Source organism: Ceratotherium simum, chromosome X, assembly GCF_057802395.1.
Source record: "Ceratotherium simum simum isolate JZ-2026a chromosome X, ASM5780239v1, whole genome shotgun sequence".
Taxonomy (NCBI): Eukaryota; Metazoa; Chordata; class Mammalia; order Perissodactyla; family Rhinocerotidae; genus Ceratotherium; species Ceratotherium simum.
The window spans coordinates 19,428,816-19,451,656 of NC_141940.1; the positions used below are offsets into that span (position 1 = coordinate 19,428,816).

The following is a 22,841-nucleotide window of genomic DNA, read 5'->3' on the forward strand; positions in this document are numbered from 1 at the left end:
TAGAAATAGAGGTCTAATTCTTACATCGAAATATTTATTTCTCCAATTGAATAGTGTTTTATTAGACAAATTGCCAAAATAATAAAATTTAAAAAAAATTTCCACAGTGTTAGCTTTCTGAAAAGCCTAGATATAAATCTTTGGATGCTTTTGATCATTATCCTTATGAATACTCATGGATGCAATCAAAGTGAAAATATAATTTTGCATCGTAACATTTTGTTAATGTTATTTCCTGTACAATTTTCTGTTTTTCTACAGTGTTCAAATAATTTCATTGCATTAATATATAACAAATAGCTCAATCATTGTTGAATAGTTAGGTTGTTTTAAGGCCTTTTTTTTTTTTGGTGAGGAAGAGTTGCCCTGAGCTAACATCTGTGCCAATCTTCCTCTATTTTGTATGTGGGTCACTGCCACAGCATGGCCGCAGATGAGTGGTGAAGGTCCATGCTTGGGAACTGAACTGGGGCTGCCTAAGTGGTGTGTGCTGAACTTAACCACTATGCCACAGGGCTGGCTCCAAGGCTTTTGATATTCAAACTAAGGCTTCTTTTTTAATTCTTTTGAATTATTACCTTAAGATGATGTCCCAGGATTGGGATCCCTGATTCAAGGGCTAGAAACACTTATGATTCTTGACCCAGTTGGCAATGCCATCATCAAGTTCAATGAACCTGTTCCTCCAGATTCTGTATAGTTTTGGATTTTGTAAATTGTTATTTTGGGCAATTAACTTAAGTATCAGATAGTGCCTCCTAGTTGGAACTATATATATTTCTTCTAGCATGATGATACTCTTTGATCATTTGGTCTTTTGGGATCTGGTGATGGTCTTGTAAATTTGCAGCATCTCTGGACACAGTTTTGATGCTATTCATTTATACATGATCTTCCTAGCACTTCCACCATTTAATCTTAGTTTTGATAATGGCTTTACATTTTTGTATCATGTTGTATTCTCTAATCAGTCTTTGCAATGTTTTTGATTACTTCAAAACTTAAAAAGTGCCTATAGTTGAGTTAAATACTCTAGTCTGTTTCTAATATATTTTTTAAAATTTTCCTTAAAATATTTATTTTTTTAGTTCATGTAGAAAGAATTGTTATTTATGGTAAGAGATAAAGGTTTATGTTAATTTCTCTCCATGTTCATCATCAGTTACCCCAGGTGAGTTTACTAAATAATGAGCAATTTCCCCATTGTTTTGTTATGCTTTGTTCATCAAATATTCAATTCTTAACATTTATTAGAGCCTTTTCTTGGTCTCACTATCCTGTTTACTGATTGATATTTCTGATTTGCATCAGAATTCTGTCATTTCAACTAATGTTAATTTATAATACATTCTAATATTTGATAATTCTTTTAGATTTTTGTTTCCTTAGGATAGATATGTACAATTGTTACTACAAATTAATATGGTATCTCTTTTGAAATAAGAGATATCTTCATTTGAATTACCTACATCTATAAATCACCTGTGAAGAAGTATCAACTTCATACTATTGGTCTTCCCATTCAGAAATGTAGTATGAGTTTACATTTATTCAGAGTTTTCTTTATTTATGCCGTTAAGGTTTTATAGTATTTCTTTTTCTCACACTCTTGTATATATTGACTTATTTCCAAGTACTTTAATGTTTTTGCTTTATTGTAAATGTGTTACTTTTTCTCCTTTTTGTTGGCTTACTGATAGATATTTTATTGGCTTTCAAAGACTACTTGTCTTGTATTTTGTAACTTTGCTGAACTCTAGCTTTGTTTAATCACTTGAAGTTAATTCTGTGGCTCTCTATGTATACGCTAATGTCTAAAAATTCTTTATCTTTAATTTCTTCCTTTCCAATATTTACTTCTAATTTATTTTCATACCTTGTTACCAAAACAAGAATTTCTCAGAAACACTAAGCTTATAAATGAATAAAAGCTCCCTTGTTTTGGTCCAGTTTTTTATAGGAAATGTCTTTATTTTTCCAATAGATCAGTTCTTCGTTTTTTGAATATACATTCTTGATCATGTTAAAGAGATGGTTCAGTATTCCTATATTTAAAAGATGTTAACCATTAAAAGGAGTTGGATTTCATCAAAGGCCTTTTTGGCAATTACTGAGATGATCATAAATTTTTCTATAATATTGATATTTTTGGCTGAAATCATCTTTACATTTCTGGGATAAACAATACTTTATCAAGGCTTAAAATCATTTTAATAAGTTTCTGCATTTTATTGATATAATTTTGGTTAAAATGCCCACATCAATGAGAGGCAGTATGGCATACCAGGAGAAAGTGTCTGAGTTCAAATCCAACTGGACTCCATAATAGCTTTATTTGGTACTGTGTAGTAGCTAAAAGCATGAGTCCTGTCATCAGAGACAGTTAACTTTGAATCCTGGTTCTATTACTTAATAGTTTTGTTAGTTTGTTACTTTGGACAAGCCTCACTTTCCTATTCTTAACATGGGGACATAATAATATTTACCTTATAGAGATTGTTGTGAGGATTAAATGAGCTAACTTGTGAAAAGTGCTTAGCACAGTGCCTGGCATGGAGTATTTCCAGATTAAATAGCTGCTGTTATAATTATCATATTCCTAGGTGACAATAGGCCATGTTTTTCTTTTTTATAGCATTCTTACCTTTTGTATTATTCTTACATTTTTGTATCATTTTTATCTATATAATTCTTACCACATTTCCCCCTGAGGATAATTTTAAGAAATATACTATACTTTTCAATACTCAATAATAATTTGTATAATATATTCTTCAAAGGCTTGGGGGGAAAAATCACCTTATAAATCCATCAGGCCTAAATTTGCTAAGAAATACACTCTACATCATTTTAGAAAGAGGTTACTTTGGAAGCCAACATTTATTTGATTGTCTAAACATTTTTAACAACGAGATTTTGCTTTTTTTTCCTGTTTATTTAGTCAGAACCTTTGTGTGAACCCCACACCCCCAATTCCCACCTCTGAATGAGAAAGACTTTGCAGAAATGGATGAATAATCAGTGTGTGTAGCTCTTCAACCACACTTAAAATGGCCAGAGGCGTCTGTGTGAAATGACCACAAATGTTGTGGGCTGCAGCCTGTGGCGCCATTGCTAGAACAAAGCAGCAGCAAACGGTAGTATCTGCTAATAGTACCAGGCTGGTGAAAATAAGTCCACAGGTTCAAAAGAGAAGGGAGATCCTTCACCTTTTGTGCATAGCATGGCCCTGTCTGTACGTCCAATAGTTTCTGTTGACTATCTTTTAAAAAGAATAATAAATGAGTTATGGGACTTAGCAGAGAAGTAAAAGGCTAATTCTGATAGAATATATTAAGAGTTCCAAAACACCTCAAAGCGATGGAGCACTGATATATGAAAGAGTTTAACTTTTCACGTATCCAGCATCTTTAAAAACACAGCAACATTTGTTGGGTTGTAGATTATAATAATCCTTTTGTTACTAAACCATTACATAACTTTTTTTTTTTTTTTGGTGAGGAGATCAGCCCTGTGCTAACATTTGCCAATCCTCCTCTTTTTTTGCTGAGGAAGACTGGCCCTGGGCTAACATCCATGCCCATCTTCCTCCACTTTATATGGGACGCCGCCACAGCATGGCTTGCCAAGTGGTGCGTCGGTGCGCGCCCGGCATCTGAACCGGCGAACCCGGGCCACCGCAGCAGAGCGCGCGCACTTAACCGCTTGTGCCACTGGGCCGGCCCACCATTACATAACTTTTAAAATTTTTTCCTGCATCAGTCAAAGTTAATTATATTTTTTGGAAGAACATGCCACTTGAGAGGCTGCTATATGCTTACCTATAATCTTAGCCTTACATTTGTATGTGTAAGTGTCCATTTTAAGCATTAAGACATAGTGAGAGCACAGGGAGCATGTTCCTTGGTGTGTTTAAATGTTTGCTTACCCACCTCTATTTGACCGGCTGAGAGAGAGGAACAGGACTGCAAATTTAAATCCAAGTGTTGTGAGACACTGACCTTTGAAGATCCATCAGGAATAGTGGTTCTGAGACTAGCCCAAAGGCAATGGGAGAACAAGTTTAAGTATTCAGAGACTATAATGTACAAACACTATTTTAAGAACTCATCTAGTGGATCAGTCAGTACACAACTCAATCTTTCCTGGATGATGCCTTCAATCATGCCTAAGGGGAAGAAAGAAAAGAAAATGTTGGCTAATTCTAACCACTCTACTAATAATTCCAAGGTGAGTCCCCCCCCAGAGAGCAAATGGGCCCTTTTAAAACACTGAGGGGAGGGGACAGCAATTTCCTACCGCCTTTGAAAACACTCCCTAGTGATCTGGTGGCATGGAAATTTGCCTCGCTTCATTTGTGGAGATCATACCACCCTGGATAAAAGGAGGACGGTTTCCCAGACAAAAATTTGTTTATAAGGTTGCTCTCAACCTCCAGTGTGGAAAAGAGAGGATAATGAAGACTCATTTGCAACTTTCACTGGTCAGAAATATCAAGCAAGAGACACTGTTGAAGCTATGCTATCCCAAGAACTAGCAAACTGACATATTCATGACCTTAAATTTATGATAAAAAATTATTTCAGCAATGCAATGACAATAAAATTGAGCCAGTTTGTATGGGATTAAGGAAACCCAGCTTGTCCCACAGGAGATGTGGTTTGCAACGGTGGACAGAGGTAAGAGAACTGGTGTTGACCCAAGTTATGTTCAGTATAAAGACACCTTTGTTGACTCACTGTGATAACAGTTCCTCATTTGTTAGATCATTGGGTATAAAGTTATATAATTCAGCCTTGCCCTTCTCTCCAGCCTGCTGTAGTAACCAACACCTCCTACTTTTAGCTGTGGTAGTTCCTGAACTGCCAAAGCCACTTCCTATATGTCAGCCAATTTGACTTGTAGACTAGTGCAGGTAATTGGCAAGTTTGAAAGGAGGTGGGGAGATGTGGTTAGGAATTTGAATCTTTCTTTTTTCCCTTTTTTCAAATAACTAGAACTCCTGCTTTCTGTTTGACTTATGCTAGGATTCTACCCATTATTACAAAAGGATCAGACACAGTCCCTGCACATTGTCCCGATAATTTTCACAATGCTTGCCAAACGCCATGGGAGGAGAGGAGGGGTGTCAATTATTTAAAGGGCAGTTTGTGCCAGTGTTCTCCTTCCAGCCATTATGATCCTGCTCCTATTATCTCGCATTTAACAGAGATTGATTTCTTGCCTAAAATCTATTTGCATCAGTCCCTCAGAATTAAAAAATATAATTAACCTGAGAATTCGCTCCACTCCTCAACTGAACTGCTGCTTAAATATCTTCTGTGATGTTTTTTCACTTTCTGCAGAGCATGTAGAACTCTGTACTGGGGTGAAGTCGTTCATTGCAGGAAAGCAGCCCATGAATTGCTATGAGCTTGTCACCGAGGATCCTGCATATGTGTGTGTTATCAACTACAATTGTCCTGGTAAAATTAAATAAAGCATGCGTTTATTATTGTGGCGCTCCAATTAAGGGACAGCTGGTGTTCCTATTACACTTGCATTAAATCGAAACTTGTAATTTGGCTGTCCAGATGCACATTTTTTAATCAAAATATAAAATTGCATTTGCTTTGTCCATTTCTCATTCAAAGTATCTGGAACCCTACCTTAGGACTCCTCCTACCCTTCAAACTCCGTTGAAGAAGGGGAACTATTGGCACAAATCAGCATTTCCTTCTTTGAAGTTCTTAAAGGGAAATAAAGGATTACAGCGTTTATAGAAGAGGGAGGACTCAGGAAGGCAGCTGGTAAGTATTATTATTAATTATTATTATCATTATTATTATTTTGCCTTCAGTGAGCTGATACATTTATTGCCTAAGGTCATTTTTGGAATAACCTATTTCACCTTACCTGTATCTGAAGTGACTATAAGGGTACAGTTTTGAACCACACCACATTTCTCGTTGGCACTTCAGTTCCTGAAGCTCTAGAAACTTTGCTGCCTCCTCCCCTCCTCCTCCTCCCGGCATGTGTGCAAGCTCTGCTTGTTTTCGCTTTTGTAAAACCTGAGCGTTATGATTTGCCCCCCTTCCCTTAATAATGAAATGACGAAGAGCGTTTGCAGCGGGGGCTGGGCAGCCGGGTTTGGGGGAGAGGCGCCACACCACCGGAGAATAAAGCCCGCGCTGCGCTCCCTGAGAACTGTGCACGAATGAACGAAGCACACAAAGAATATATTTGGCGACGAAACAGCGCCCTACAGGAAGAAAGTGCCCGCACTCGGAGCGTGATCGGGAGCGCGACTTTTTGGCGCTCTTTGGGAGCAGCGAGAAGGAGGCAGAGGACAGAGAGTCACAGAGTGGGCGCGGGAGCAGGGGCAGCACGTGGCCGAATTCCCGCCCGTCGGCCGCGGCGAGCAGGGGCTGGGAGCGGCGCGCGCCGAGCCAGGTGAGCTTGGCGGCGGCGGTGGCGATGCGGGGCGCGCCGCCCTACCTGGCCGGGCGGGGCGGGGCCGGGCCGGGCGCCGCGCTCTCTGCTTCCGAGCCCAGCTTCCCGCGCGGCTCCACTGCTTGGCAGAGTTTCGCGGGAGTTGCCGTTTTGGCGCCCAAATCCCCCTCACTAGCGCCGTTTCCCTGGCGCTGCCCGTATGCCGGACGCGGGGCAGCCGAGCCCAGACTGCCCGGGGTCCGCAGGCTCTGCCAGGGGACATCTGGTGGAGGGCACGCCTTTGGCTAGGGCCGGGCGGGGTTTGGGCCGGGGTTGCCATGGCAGCCGCTAGCCCGGGCTGGAGCCCCACGCCCGCCCGCCGCGAGGGAGCTGGGGAGCTCCGAGGTGTGCTCCAAGTGGACTGAACCAAGAGCCTGGGAGCAGGGGGGACGGCGGGCCCGGGTGCCTCCCCTGCCCCCCAGCCCGCCGGCCTGCCACGGGAAAGGGCCCCCGGGTAGTCGAAAAAGAGAAAATATTCTTCCCTCTGGACCTGAAAGGGGGCTTGCAAGAGCACGGGGCGGGGTTAGGAGGGAGAGGGGAGCTGAGGGATTGTCGCCTCCGTCCGGGAGTCCTCGTGTGCGTGTTGCTCGCCTTGACATTTTATACCCCACAGCGGCCGCCTTGGAGCCGGGTTGCACGTCCCAGCCATGAAGTTATGTAGGTGGGGCGGGCTTTAATTTGCTTATATCTAATGATTTCAGGAGCCTCGCTTTAAAATGGCGGCATTGAGTATACACCCCTGCTAGAGGCTCTCCCGGCACCAGGGCCACCTCGCGCAGCGCTGCTTTTGCTTCTGCCGCTAACAGATGGCATGTGCCGCTGCCGCTGCCCCTGCCGCTGCCCCTGAGAGCAGGACCCCTTAGCCTCTGGGTTTGCGCTAGCAGCATAAGGTAAGGCTGGAGATGAGTGGGGTTTGTGAGAGTGGCTGCCTTCCTAGGACGTCGACGAAATAAAATGCCTTTTAAACTTTCTTTTTCAAAATGGCAAATAGAAGGAAAAGTAATCCTGCAACTTCGTTGCAATTTTAGGGCTTTGATCTTTCTTCTTATTCCTTCTTTCTTTTTTCTTTCTTTTTCTTCTCCTACTTCTTCCTTTATAGACATATATATATATATATATATATATATATTTGAATTTAAAGAAACTTCTTGCATGGCATATCATCGGCAAATGCTTTTAACAACTAACGTCCCCGTGGCCATGCGATATTGTGAGCAGTGCCACAGCTTCCTTGCTTAGTCTTGTCTCTTCCCGCTCTGGATCAACACATTTGGGCAGCTTGCTTTTACTACCGGCATCTGAAGGGCAGGAGGGTAGATTTTAGGAGACTATTAAAAAGATAACTTCAGTTTTTAGCATTCACACAAGAAGCTTTTATGCTAAGAAAAGGAAATTAAATCAAGACGAAACGAAAGTTGACACTTAGTGATTCATTTGTGTAGTTTTGTCATTACTGTAGTGGACCTACTGTGTGTCTTTCTGACTACAGTCCACTAATTGGTATATGTAGATCAACAGTAAGGGTGAGTTTATTGTGTTGCTATAATTAAGGCAGTGTGTTTTAGAGTTCTTTTTTTCTTAGATGTTCCTAAATTGCCAGTGTTTGTAAATTGGGCACGGATCCCCATAGCCTATCTCTACACATGTATTGAGTTCATAGGGAAGCATCAATTAAAACAAAACTATTTCAAGATTTAATTTTGAAATGATTGCTTTTTTACTATGTTGACTCCCTAGTTTAATCAATAAGCCTTTGGGTGATTACTGATACGATGGTTGGAAAGCGGACTGTTGAAATAGCTGTAGCAATGACTGGACATCAGTGTTTAATACAGTTCATCTGAGTTTTTTTCCTCTGATGAAAGGCTTATTGACAATGAGGCTTACCAGAGACCTCAGATTTTCCTGATTATATTCACATTTTCTCTTTTACCTATGCACATCTAGTCCTTAATGTTTAAATACTTTTTAAAACTTTGTAAAATTTTCCCCAATATGCAATACTTTTGGGGGATACTTTCATATTTATTGAAACTTCTAAACATAGCGTAAAAGGGCTTTTGCCCATAGCCCAGCTGATATTATTGTACCTCTGTCCACTTTTTACTTCTCCAAAAGCAATAGAAGCTACTTGGCTGGCAGACTCTCCTGCTATTAAATTGAGCAAGCTCTGGAAAGGGGGGAAAGAGATTGTTTTGCACCTTAAAGTACGATGCAGTTTTCCTGCCCAGGTGCTGTAGTGTGCCTAGAAAGAAAGAACTGAACTGTTTACAATGGAATTTACTATGTAACATTTTTCATCAGTTTTTCAGATTATTGTTGAGAGAAGCAGTGGGGGGCACTTGCCGTGTGGGGCAATTCATTGCTTCACATCTGAAAGGAGAGTTCTTGAAGGTAGAGCAATAGATACTTGCATTTTTGCAAGGGGTGTGGCGGGGTGACCAAAAGCAACTTCTCCCATTTTTAGTGATTACATACTTAGATCCCAGTTCAGTAAGCTTTGCTTCCTGATATACTGCCTTGTTGCTGCATGACTTCAGACCAAATGCATCCTTTAAAAAAAAGTGAAAATATTAAACCTTGGGGCCAAAATAGACAAGCCCAACTAGTGTCAGAGACGTTAGGAGGAAATTTTGCCAGTTAACATTCTGCGGCTTCATAAAGTGATGAGATTGGAGACCTTGTATGAAAACACAAGTGAAGGAGTTTGTCAGAAAAAAAATATTTTGAGAGAAAATTGATATAGTGCTGGGCTAGAGGTGGTGACTGCATGTTTTGCTCTACTTCTAAGAGCTACTTCATTTCTCTAATTTCCTTTGCTGCTTTAAGCACTCATAATGATTCCCAAGACTATTATAAAGTACCCTTTTTTCCTCAACTGTCCGCTCCAGCCATTTCACAACAGCTGCCTTTTTAAGAGGGATAAAACCTATGATTATGAGCTGGTATCCAAAGCGTCTTCAGTATTCCCTTCCTCCCACCTTTTACCTAAGCAATGCTTTGCGCAAAGTAGGTGCTTAAGAAATGTTAAAAAGAAAAATGAGTAGTTTGTAAACTCACAGAGGAGCAGATTTTGTGCACAACTTTTAATTTAAACAGAAGACATTTTTGTGCACTTGCAAGAACCCCAAAATTTAAAGTAGATTAGAATCTACATTCCCCTATCTGCATTCTATTTACCTCAAATGGGTTTTCTTGCTTCTCATTGTACTTTTAGGCACTTGTGTAATTTATGCTTTTGACCAGGAGGAGTATTATTATCTGCCCAGCTCTACAATATGAAAAAGTAATCACAGCATCTTGGGGAAAAAAGGTTTTGTTTTTTGAGGCTGTACAGTACTGCACGTGCTGGAACAGTGACAGTCTCTCGGCTGCTGTGCATATGCTGACAATATAGTTTGAAGTACAATTTTGTTCTCCACCCGTCTGTCTTTAGAGGTAAGAGGGAGGGGAAGGACGGAAGGGGGTGAGAAGCCCTGAAGTGATGAAGATTTTCCTTCCTAAAATTTTACACTTATCCTACTTGTAGCACAATAAATTCAGGAAAGTGGCAGAGTTTTTCGGTTTTAAAATAAATAATGTTGTCTGATAGGATTACAAACAGGGATTGGGGCATAGCAGACGAGAATAAGTTATAGTACATGTTTGACAAGTAATTTGATCCTGTAATTAAAGTTAGATAATGGTCGCTGCCATGTTAAAACTATCAAGTGTCTGAAAGAGCACACAGGCTACACTCACCTTTCCTTCTAGGTTCTTCCTTCTGTTGAGTTTTCTTATAACAATATCTAGTAGGTTGAACAGATGGATTTCCCCATTGTAAATGTATGTGATATCAAGAAAATAGAAATCAGAAGTTTTGTTTCTTTGTGAGATTTTTCTGCCTCTTACTAGGTGTGATATGGTTCTCACTTCAAAAATAGAAAGAAATTTGTGCCTTGGATAAAATGAAGTGGGCGTTTTTCCTCTAAAAAATTGAACTGTATTTGGGAGCAAGTAGTTTAATTGCCAACCAAACAGCAAACAAACACAAATTATGACCAAAAAGAAAGCAATTAGCTCTGTATTAATGTGGGCATTTAGATCTTAAGAAGACCAGATGGTTCCGTGGCATCCTACTCTTCCTGGATGGTTATATGTTGCCTCAAGGAAGCAAAAGACAATGTTGGAAAGGCAACTTTGAGAATTAGAATAAATAAGGTATCATTTACATGATCAGGTGTTAATGACATCCATGTGACCTAACAGGAATCAGAAAATATTTTTTTCTGATCATTCTGGTAAAGACAATACAAAACCATCATTTAGTTCAACTTCGTATTAAATTGAGTAACGGTGTTTTTAAAAGGTTGGTGGGGAAAATAATACAATCTGAGAAGAGGGACCTTATTTTTATTTGAAAAATAAATGTACTTCCGAGTTGTCTGGGTATATACAACACACGCATGTGCATGAGTGTGCAAATTAATCGTCATTTTAGAACAATTTATACAGCTTGATTTCTTCTTGGAAGATTAAAGAAAAATACCTATTTTTTACAGCATTCCTCAAATTCTAAGAATGAAAGAAAAAAAGACTCACAATAAACTATAATAAATGTTTGTATTAAGCCATGTCTCTCTGAGGCTCAGTAAAAGAGCTGGGGCTCTGAATGTTCAGCTCCAGGCAGTTAACTTTTAGAAAAAGGATACATTGCTCAGACCTCAAGAGGAAGCAGGAATGAAAGGACCTTGATTTAAATAGGAGTGTATTTGTGTGTGTGTGTGTGAGTGTGTGTTTGTGTGGTGTATGTATGTATGTGAATATACGTATATATACACACATATATATATTCACATACATATGTCTCACACACACACACACACATATTCTCCCTCTATATGTATATGGTGCTTTTCAAGAAACTCAAGCATAGTAATCCCAGAAGTCTTTATAACAGCCTTGAGAACAAAGTGTTAAGGAGAAAAAGGGAGTCTGATTAGAGATTTAGGAATCCGTTAGGCACACTTGTTAAAATATTATGTCTGCTCTCAAGTCCTTCTTCCATCAGCATTAAGTGGCCTCATGAGAAGGAACGATTTGTTTGCGACTTTAGGCAGGAGGTCGTCTTATGCCCGCACAGTGGGTGAACCCGAAGGGCCCAGAAAGAAAGGGCCTCCAATTGAGAAAGGCAGTCTGGACAGAAATGCAGGGGGTTGGCACTAGAGACTTCAGGCAGGCTATTTGATCTCCTTAGGCCATGGGAGCATCCTAGAGACGGAGTTTGCTGGATCTTATTATCCATTTTGGATCACTCAAATTGGCTTAAAATTGTCCTCATCAGGTTCTTTGAATCCTGAACTTCTTGGCATTGCCCACAAGTGGTCTGGAAATTTGAGGAAGGTTTCTTCAGGCTTATTCAAGTTTCCCTGAATGTACGGGTAACTCCTTGTTAGGCAGGTTACTGCGTCTCCTTACCTCACCTCCCCAGTGCCTGGCACATAGTACACTCTCAGTAAAGGTTTGTTAAATAAATGGAAGAACAGGTTAGTCTTTCTAACTTGTTCTTGTATTTTATGAACATCCTTCCTGTAATTTCAGGCAGCATTATCTCTATTTTTATTGACCAAAAAATCGGCGACAACAACAAACAGACTGAACACTAGGTTAAATGTCTGGCTGGAGGTCCCAGTAGCAACTCTCTATCAAGTTTAAGGAAAAGCAAGTGATGGCAACCTTTGGGCTGAGACCCCGAAGGGTGGCCTGAAAGCCAGCTGCTATTTTTCTGTCACCTGTAGCTGCATTTAGTATAACTCCCCCACATCCCAGGGAAATGAGTCTTCAACATGAAGTTATGTAGAAATAGTTCTTCCAAACATTTTACCAGGTAAAAAAGGAACAAAATAAGAAATACTGTGATTCAGATGCCTCGTGTCATGTATGGTTTAGAAAGTGATGCACTCACAGACAAAAACCAAAAAGGACGTTGGGAGCTGTCTCATTTTCAGTTAAACACTGATTGCCCATTTAGAGGTTGAATTTGCATAGGTTTTTATTTACCAAGATACAGGTATGAATAGCGCCTCTTTTTACTGATCCAGAAAGCAAAGTCCACAAGGTAGAAGAGACAAGAGCTGCCATTTCAGATCCTCCACAATCATCTTTTGTGCTCAGAGGACCATCAGTCTTTAGGTACTTTTGCAGTCTCCCCTTATGTGGCGGTATGAAGAAATCAAACAAGAAGGTATTTTTTGGGGGGGTGGCCTGTTAGCAAAGTAAGAGAGTGAAAGAACCAGAGCTTGCATTTCACCTTCTCTTTTGTAGTTTTTGACCTTTACGCAGGAAAACAAAACAAAGCAAAACAAAAGCACCACGTAAAATATTAGCTTAGGCACGCATCTCATAGTATAATTCCTCAATTTTTTGCTTTGCAAACTGGGAAAAGGAGATTGTCATGTAATATTAAGGTGGCAGCTTTATTATGACTGGATTCTTGTACTATCTAGTGGTTTTTCTGAGTTCTATTTAAAATATATGGAGACACGTTCAGCAAGACTCATGGCACAGTGATGGAGATCACATTTCACCTCAGTGCCCAAGTGGATTTTGCATTTGTCCTCTGAAAAGTAGGCATTCAATAAATGGTCCAATTGTGGGTGCTATTTTCTTAAAGGGCGCACTGATGTTTCTCAAAATTCTTGCTGTCTGTGATCGATGAGGATCCCGAAGAAGGGAAGTATATTTCTTTTCAGAAGTGATTTTGAGAAAAATTTAAACTGCCAACTCGTTTATGTCAGCATTTTTCCAAAGTAATTGGATAGCATGAAGAAAAACCTTATTAGCTCACCCAGAAGTATGAAGTGAAAAATAGTACACATGATAGGGTCACATTTTATGTCTAAGGGGGTGCCGCGTAATCTGATCTGTTTCATGAATGCCTGTAGCAGCGGCCTCAGCTGCAGACAGAGGCTGCGTCAGTAAGCGCTGTGCCGGCTTTCTGAAGCAAGGGTCTGGGCTGAACGGATAGCCTTCCCAAGGGAGGGCCTTTTTGAGAAAGATCTTGGGCTTTGGTGGAGCTTTTGACTGGCTAACTAGCTGCCTTTCTACCATTTATTAATCCTCTTTCTCAAAGAGATAAACTGGGTTTGCTGGGGGACTCATTTGGACGTACTGAGAGCTGTGATGTAGCAATAATATGAGGGTAAAATGCTTTTACTTTCTGACTGAAACTCCCCCTCCAAAGCTCTTTTGTGATTGATAAGTTGACAGGCTGGAAAAATGTGGCATAGGGCTTTGCATTTTCCAGTGCTGGAAAAAGATGAGAATACCTCCCATGTGTTGTGAAGAGTGTGATAATAATAAAAGGATCTAAAATGTGATTCCCTTGGAGAGCTCTCATATATGCACATACTTTGAAGTTGCATGAGTCATGTTGTGGGATGGTGGGAGAGAGAAAGAGAGAGAGAGAGGGAGAAAGAGAGAGAAACCAACTCTAAGAAGCTAGTTCCTTTTCTCTGGGATCTTGTAGTCTGCAGTTCTCTCTCCTGCTAATCAGGTGCATGAAAATTGTGGTTCTGAAAATTGATTCTAAATTGTCAGGAAACAGCTAGCCTATCTAATGTCTGATTCTAAACACTTTCACTAACGTGGTCTAAACCTGTATTCATTAAAATGCAGAAGTTCAAGTGACTGGTTGTGTGACCTGTGCTAAGTAATTTTTTTGGTAAATGTTACATTTTTCGCTTTCAAACCTAGATTATATAATAGCCCTCCTTATTGCCTTCCAGCTTTCCCTAAAGAAACTTCTGTAATATTTTTAGCCATCTAAGAAAACGGTTCAAACAGAGGCACACAGAAAAGGTGACAAGCAATGACAGGAAATGCTGGTTGCACTGGTCTCCATAACTTAGTGAGGCCACAGCTGGCTGGTTTGCTTTTAACTTCCTGTTTGGGGGCTATTTGGGTCAAAATTAGCAGTATTTTCCATATCGAGTTTTTTGTTTTTTTTTTTTTGCTTTATTCTGTAAGGCCACAATAAATCTGTCACTGGACTGCATGTTTTGTATATTTTATGGACTGTATCATGTGGTTTGAGTTTAATTTAGAAGGCAGCGCTTTTACAATCAAGAGTCCCCACCACACACGTGCAGCTTTAGGGTCTGGGATTGCACGGGCCTTCGAAAGTTTATAGCTCTATTTACACAATAGTGATTGCTGGGGAGGGCATTTCCTGCCAGTTAATGACTGGTTGGAAAGGCCAACAGTCCAAATCCAGGGAGAGAGGACCATTCATTAAATGCCACAAAGGACCAGGGTGCTTTTATCGTGAAATGGTGAGGAGAAAGTGAAACCACATTCTGCCTTTTGAAGAGCCCAGAGCAGCGTGGGCAGCGCTAGATATGGATGTGGTGCCTAGTGATATGGAAAACGGAGCTTCTTTTTATGACAGAGACGAACTAACTTTCCCATAGGTTGCCAAATCAGGACTTGAGTGGGAAGGGCATTTCCTTTAGGTTAATGACCCAGTGGAGAGAGGACAAATAAAGATGAGGGCCCCGAACTAGCTAAGTATTAACTGCCTGAAAATGCTCAATTTACAGGTGTTACAGCTACCTTAAAAACCTTTAAGATCACATGATTGAATTTCCTAATTGGTTGAATAACTGATCATTGATAAAGTGGATAAGAACTTAGGAATGGAAAGAATTATCTCTTTTCAAGGTCAGTTTAGGAGGACACCGATATTCCATTTTACTTCCCTAATATAGTGAAGGTAAATAATATACATGAAGAGCGCTTTGCCTTTTATGAAAGCACCTTTGAGGGCTGTAATAGTTACCATTTAACCTAAGACATCCCCAGGAAACAGTTTCACCACCAATATAATTCTTGCCTGCTATAAAGCCGCTGAGGTGTGAAGAGTTGGGCATTGATTTAGAGCAAAAACAGAATAAGACCCAGATTAGGTTCACATCCAGGAATTCCTGACTTCCTGGCCTGTCCTACACTCCCTTAGATTCCTAAGCCTTCAATTTGACAAAATGTTAAATGTTTATAAAAGATAAACATCTGTTCTAAGTTCTTTAGTAAATACCTCCACATAAGGGAGGTTGTGTGACACCCCTGACTCCAGAAGTTGGCTTGGTCCTTTACCTTGAAATTTTAATTTCTTTCATATCTTCCAAATTCGGTGGGGGATGGCGGGGTGGGCTGGACCTCTAAAATACAGACAATCATTATAGGCCAGACACCTGGATTTCTTCATGGAATTGAGTAATCTGTCACATGCAGAACAAACCAAATATTAAGTTTCATTTTTGTGTCTGGAAAATGTCATCATATGCTTTTTTTTGTGTGTGAGGAAGATCAGCCCTGAGCCAACATCCATGCCAATCCTCCTCTTTTTTTTTTTTGCTGATGAAGACTGGCCCTGAGCCAACATCCACTGCCAATCCTCCTCCTTTTTTTTTTCCCTTTTTCTCCCCAAAGCCCCAGTAGATAGTTGTATGTCATAGTTGCACATCCTTCTAGTTGCTGTATATGGGACATGGCCTCAGCATGGCCAGACAAGCGGTGCGCCGGTGTGTGCCTGGGATCCAAACCCGGGCCGCCAGTAGCAGAGCGCACGGACCCAACCGCTAAGCCATGGGGCTGGCACCATCATATGCTTTTTAAATATTCAGTAATGCAAGGATTGCTGGTCATTACCAGTTCACAAAATAAGACTTTTCTGAAGTTTAAAACACTCTACAAATAAACTGTGTACCCATTACTGTTGTTATTAGTAGGTGATGCCTCGAGCAGATTCATAAAGAAAAAAGTGACTGGCTGAACTAAATATATATATACACAATTATATTTTTTGAACATTCTTGCGTTTGAATGTTAAGATGTAGTAAAATTTTGCTAGCTCAGATTAAAGACAATATTTTGATTTACAAAAGGTTTTGGACTAAGAACAAACAAGATTTTTCTAAGTAGATGTTCTATTGGCCCGAATATTAACACTAATTTATAATTAGCAACACAGCTTCATTTAAATAATGATTCAAAAACCTTAAAAGTATCTTGTTTTAAAAAGTTCCATACCCCTTCTGTCTTTTTGACATTATTATTTTGTTTAGCAAACCCTTTCTTTATAGGTTATCCAAAAATATATTTCAAGCTGGTTTAGCTTTAGTTACCACAGTATGGACTAGTGGCATCAAAATGGAAGAGGCTTTCCCCTACTATATGTGGAGCCAACAACGTTACCTTGTGGTGTGAGAAAAGTCTATTTGTTCTATCATTGCAGTTTTCCAGTAGTGGGCAACAACTCATTAGTGCATAATAAAATCCATTTAGTAGGTGTGACTAGCATTTCTTTTAAACAAAATTGAATAAAATACACAGTGAGAAAATATGAGAATATATCATGTAGTAAGGTTAGGTATTTTGGGTGAGACTGTTACTTCAGATCCATGCACATATGTACTTAGAATGTAAATGTGTTTCTTACTATGTGTTGCTGTCAAAAAGGTTTAAAAGTCAACGTTTTAGTGGATGTTATTTCAAACTGGGTCAGAAATGTTTTTTCCTCTTTTTTTTTGAGGGGAAGGTAGTCAAAGGATGCTGGGGGTTTGGGTGCTGACATATTGAGTGATCTTGGCTAAGTACCTTGAGATGACGTGTCTGTTTTTTAAACTGAGAAGTGAGACATATTGTTATAGGAATGCTATAAGATTTAGAGTCTACGGTATTTTGTAGTCCTGAGGGGATACACTTTATGTAAGTACTGTATATTTACCAAGTGGTATTACTAGATAGAACATGAGACAGAAAATAATGCTAGCTAGGAACAGAAGCCAAAAAAGGACGTCTTAGAAAAAAAAATACTAAAAATCTTGAGATGGCTGGGTGTGAGGTGCTTCTAGCAGCAAAAGAATTGTCAAAGAATTTAAATATAGAAAAAAGCCCACGTTATTTTAGGATGAGTTAAATGTAAGTTAAAAGAGTTCAAAAATTTGTTTTGTTTTTTACAAATCAAAAATGGTCATATCAAGAGAGAATATGTTCGAAAGAAGAAGCTGATTTTTAAGTAAATATAAATGTACACATTTACGGTACATTAGAAAAAACCTGTTGGTGGCTATTTTTTTCTGCAGTGAACAAAGGCACACATTAAAATGAATTTAAAAATTGTGGATGGGAGGCATAAGCCGAGACTCTGTTAAATATACCTAGGATATTTATGGGAATGGTTATACAAATAAGGAAGACAATAGCCACGTAGCCTTTCTAATTACTTTTTTGTACTGATGAGAAGTAAGCCTAGTAGTAGGAAAACAAGATTTACTCACCTGAAGTACTGAGTATAATCCATTAGGAGATTGGAAACATCCTTAGAAGTCTGGAAAATTTGTGCATATTCCTTTGAATTAAATAATTGTTAGAGGGGCCGGCCCCGTGGCTTAGTGGTTGAGTGCTCGAGCTCCGCTGCTGGCGGCCCAGGTTCGGATCCCGGGTGCGCACCGACGCACTGCTTCTCCAGCCATGCTGAGGCCGCGTCCCACATACAGCAACTAGAAGGATGTGCAACCATGACATACAACTATCTACTGGGGCTTTGGGGAGAAAAAGGGGGAAAAAAAAAAAGGAGGAGGATTGGCAATACATGTTAGCTCAGGGCCGGTCTTCCTCAGCAAAAAAAAAAAAAGAGGAGGATTGGCGTGGATGTTAGCTCAGGGCTGATCTTCCTCACAACAACAAAAATATTGCTAGAGGGGAGGAAAATACTGCCTTCTGGGGTACTGTTATATCTCCGGTAGGATCATAAGGATCTTGTCCTCACCCCCCACCCCCAGTTCCCTCCCAGTGCCATTAAATCTCTTTTAGTGCTGGACCTATTGACTTCATTCCCAAAGGCCTCTTCCTGTGGACATCTTTCAGAGCCTTAAAGCACTGCTGATTTTTCAGCTCTGAGAATTTGAAATGCAATTAGGTTTTTCATCATAGACATTTAAATGTTAAACTTAAGTTATTACTCTGAAAATAAAATGTAATCTCAGCTCTAATAAGTTTTGGTAACTAAACTCTGTCATTGTAAAAGAGTTCTTATCTCCCTTTTCAGAGATACCATATTTAAAACTTGTTAAGAATAGAAAAAGACTTACACATCTAGTGGTTGTGTAATTAGCAATCAATTTATGAAATGAGATGTAAAACAAATTAAGCACCATAATAAAATGTTACACCATCACCAAAAAAATGTTACATACGTTCCTCTGTTCATGATGATAAAAACTAAAAAATGTTGATGAGTGAACCTGTATACATTTCCAGATCTTGGGAGTGGCAGGTTGTAACTATTTTTTCGTTCCGTTTGTTAAAGCTGTTTAGAAAGCACTAATAGGTATGTTTTTGGACCAGAGGATAACTTTGCCTCTAGTATCTATTTCATTGTGAACAATGTTTACAGGGTAGCATAGAATAGGTGGAATAAGGTGTGGGCAGTTTAAGTGTGGGTTATTCAGGATTTTCAGCTGCAGCAAGCATGTGGTTGGTTGTGTATTTTAGGCAAACATAATTAGTCATTGGTTTGGGGTGTCAGCTACTTTTTCCACTTTAGCTTTCTGGTTTCTTTGTTATGGAATACTTGGCATATTAATAGTGGTAAGGGAAAGCTATGTGAGAGGGTGTGCTACAGCCAACTAAACCCCAAGCTATCATTCATTTCACACAGCATTCTAGCTTTTCTCAGTCTGTTTGCAAATTATGATCCCTTGTGTAATACATCTGCCAAATTACATTTAAAACTTTAAGGTATACACATAACTCAAGATGTTTGACAGGTGAGTTTATTTTATTGTAAATGAAAATTCCCCCAGAAGGCAATGAGACTGTGAGGGCAAACTGTCTTCTAGAATAAAGAAGGAAGGTGGAAAGGAAGTTAAGTGATGCTAGATTTGTTAGTCTTTTGCTTGGATAATCCCTTATACCATATTCCTCATTTTTGTGGAACTCTATTGGACAAAAGAAAATTAAGATGTTGGTATTGCTGTTGGCAGTTTTTGCTGAGTGATAAGTGAGGAAAACCCCTTGGTCCGAAGAATTACAGCCATTAGCACTTTCAGGAAGCCTGCAATGAATGGGACAGAAGGAAAACAAAAGCCTGATCATCTCAGCTCCAGGACAGGAGCTCTGGCTCATATTGTTTCTCATGCTGGGTAATAATTCAAACAAAACAAAACCCTCTTGAAAGGAGAGGTTTGTTTGTTTGTTTGTTTTTTAGTGAAAATAAGTTGAGTTTCCTTGGATCCCTATAAAGGAAATGTTTTGAAGCACTCATCCAGACATCTGAGACTTCATACTTTGAGCTTCCTAGGGTTAGGACAGACTTAGGAAGCCAGAAAATAGAATCAATAACTGTTGCTTTTGTGTCATTAAGGGTCCCTTTCTGATTTTCTTGGTGTGAATAGTGGTATAGAATTTAACCATGTGAGATGTCAGAGGCCTGCTACTTCCCTTGACACTTCCTTATAATGGCAGGCCCAGACAGGGGGACATCTGCTCTTGGAGTTCCTGGGTGGCAGTGTTTACTACCACCTTCACATTCAGGAATGTATTATACCTTCATATCAATCTTAATATCTACAGGCAGGAGTTTATATATAGGAATAAAATTTGAACCCCCATTTTCACGCCCAATAAAAACGTCCTATAATAGGTGTTTATTTAGAGTCACCTGACATTTGTCGAACAATTACTGTATGCCAGATGCTCTGCTAGGTGCTTTCATTTTGTTATGACAAAATTTCCTTTAGCTATGAAATATAATTGGTTCTAGCGAGGAAAGTACTCTCTTTGGCATTTAATAGATATCAGGCTAAAAACTGCACCTTCAATTCTTTGCTCACTTTTTAATCCAACCCAATGCCCCTCAAACACACAATAATTTCTTCTTTGTCTAGTCACATTCTCTTAATCATTTGGGGACCATCTCATGACCCATGGCCTGCCTCTTCCATCAGTGAAAACATTTATTTCTTTATAAGTCAAGCCAACATTAATCTCTCACTCATCTTGGTAGAGCAAAGGACTAGTTTAGCAATCTGGTGGATGGTGCTGCAGTAGTACAGGAAATGCCAGCAGATGAGGAGTGAGGAGTCAGGAGTGTGAAATACTGTTGAGTGAAAGTACGACTGAAACAGCCATGTAGAAAAACCCAGACCAAAGCTGGATTAAACTTGTCCAGGATGCAGAGAAAATAACAGAACAAGACCTTGGGAGTCAGTCTCTTACTCCTAGCAGTGGCCAAGGCAGCCAAAGGAGAGCACCAGAGGAGAAAGGTTTTTGTGTCACAGAAGCAAAGGAGAAAGAAAGAGCTAGAAGACGGGGGCAGTCAACAAATACCACAGGAATTACATAAGTTGAGGCCACTGGTTTTGGTATTTAAGAGGTCATTGGTGATTTTTTAGAGATTAGAAGCCAGTTTACAGAGGATTGAGGAGTAAATGAAAAGTTGGGAAATGAAAGTAGTATTATTACTTTTTTGAGATATTTGATGATTAAAGATGAGAAATGTTGGAACTTCACAAGGATATAGGATCAACGGAAGCAAGAGTTTTGTTGTTTTTAGGGTAGAAGTGACTTAGATATGCTTACTGGAGGCAAAGGTGAAGAAGAATTTGATCTTTGATCCTACTTTTACTCATCAAATGTGGGATATAAGAAGTGTCTGTAAATCACTAAATATGTATTGAGTACCTACCCTACTTGACCAGCATCTCTGTTAATATGCACAGTATTACTTGTGCAATCTGTTTAACTAATCCATGAAGAACTCTGGTGTTTATTCTTTTTGCCCTTAAGGTACAGAATTAAGCTTGTCATAAAAAAACTGGGATAGGTTTGGACCAAAAAGAAAAAAAAATCAGGGCCAGCCCTGGTGGCCTAGTGGTTAAGTTCAGCATACTCTACTTCATCGTTTCCAGGGCGCGGACCTACACCACTTGTCTATCAGTGGCCCTGCTGTGGCAGCGGCTCACATACAAAAAGAGGAAGATTGGCAGTGGATGCTAGCTCAGGGTGAATTTCCTCAGGAAAAAAAAAATCAGACAGTGTAATTTAGCCAAAATAATAGATACAATTGTTTTTAAATGGTTTTAGAGACAAGTCAGTGCTGCTGAAATTGTGAAAATGTGGCTGACATCTTTCTATAGGTCAGGTTCAATTAAAATGAAAGAGAAGGTGGGGGAAAGCTGTAAAAAATAATGAGGATTCGAATATAGCTACCAAAGATGTACTTCCACTCTATGATTTCCCTTTAGACTGGGATTCAGTGTCAGTCCTTCATAAAGTTAGAAGTTTTAACATGGGCAGCTCCTTCCCTGTGTTGCGTCTGGCAACTTCAGGTTTTCGTGGAATTTATATTTTAACATGTAATTAAAAAAATAAACCTTGGGTCCAGATTCAATTCCCCTCATTTTAATCCTCCTCCCCATTCTCTCTTCTAGAACATATTTTGTTCTTCCTTTCTCAGAAGCTGATGATTATTGGGACAAAATATTTGTAATGTACGCCTCATATTTAATGTCTAAGTTGCTGTTGATGCTAGTCAAAGAGAAAGGGTTGCTGCTTTGAGGTTCTGAAAATCCTTTTTACTCTAAAGACAAAAATGATGCAAATTGTGTGACATGTTGAAAAACTTAAATCTTGAAGTTATTGTAAAGGTACTAATTATCTAAACCAGCATTTCCTAAACTGTGTTTATTTTGCCACATGTTCCAGGAAAAAAAGGTTTCTTAGGTGGAATGCCTGGGAAGTGATTGTTAAAACAAATACCACATTCTGAGGATTAAATTGTATTAAAGCTACATTCCCTCCTCCCCCAAAATATGTATACATATATATGAATATATATGTATGTGAGTGTGTGTGTCTATGTATATATAATTTTTAAATTTCAGCTTTTGGTTTTTTATTCTTCAAGTTACTGTACAAACATTACTTGTTGATAAGAATTTAAGAATACTCCATCAAGAGGAATCAAAATAGTTTAATAACATCTTCCTGCCAAGAGAATACACTGCACAAAATCAGGAGTAACTTAGATTAAAAGATTTCCCCCACTCCAGGGAAAATGTTTGTTGAATGTATTTCTAAAATGAGGATGAAGTTTTTGCTTTTGTTTTTGAGGAAGATTGGCCCTGAGCTAATATCTGTTGCCAATCTTCCTCCTTTTTTCCTTTTTTTTTCCCCAAAGCCCCAGTAGATAGTTGTATGTCATAGTTGTACATCCTTCTAGTTGCTCAATGTGGGACGCCGCCTCAGGCTGGCTTGATGAGTGGTGCATAGGTCCACTCCCAGGATCCGAACCGGCGAACTGGCAAACCCCGGGCTGCCGAAGCGGA

The 22,841-nt window shown here is 39.5% G+C and overlaps 1 protein-coding gene across 4 annotated transcripts in view; it reads left to right on the forward strand.

Annotated features, from left to right (window-relative positions):
• Positions 1–7,129: 7,129 nt before the first annotated feature.
• The window catches only part of MBNL3 (muscleblind like splicing regulator 3), a 118,220-nt gene continuing 102,508 nt past the window's right edge, over positions 7,130–22,841 (forward strand). For 2 of the 4 annotated variants that reach the window (XM_087426439.1, XM_014792776.2), the window contains exon 1: positions 7,130–7,361. The gene's annotated coding sequence lies outside the window, so the exon portion shown is untranslated. Of the gene's footprint in view, positions 7,362–9,452; positions 9,910–22,841 lie in introns of those variants that run through there. The other 2 variants (XM_004437270.3, XM_087426440.1) reach the window with 2 other exon arrangements.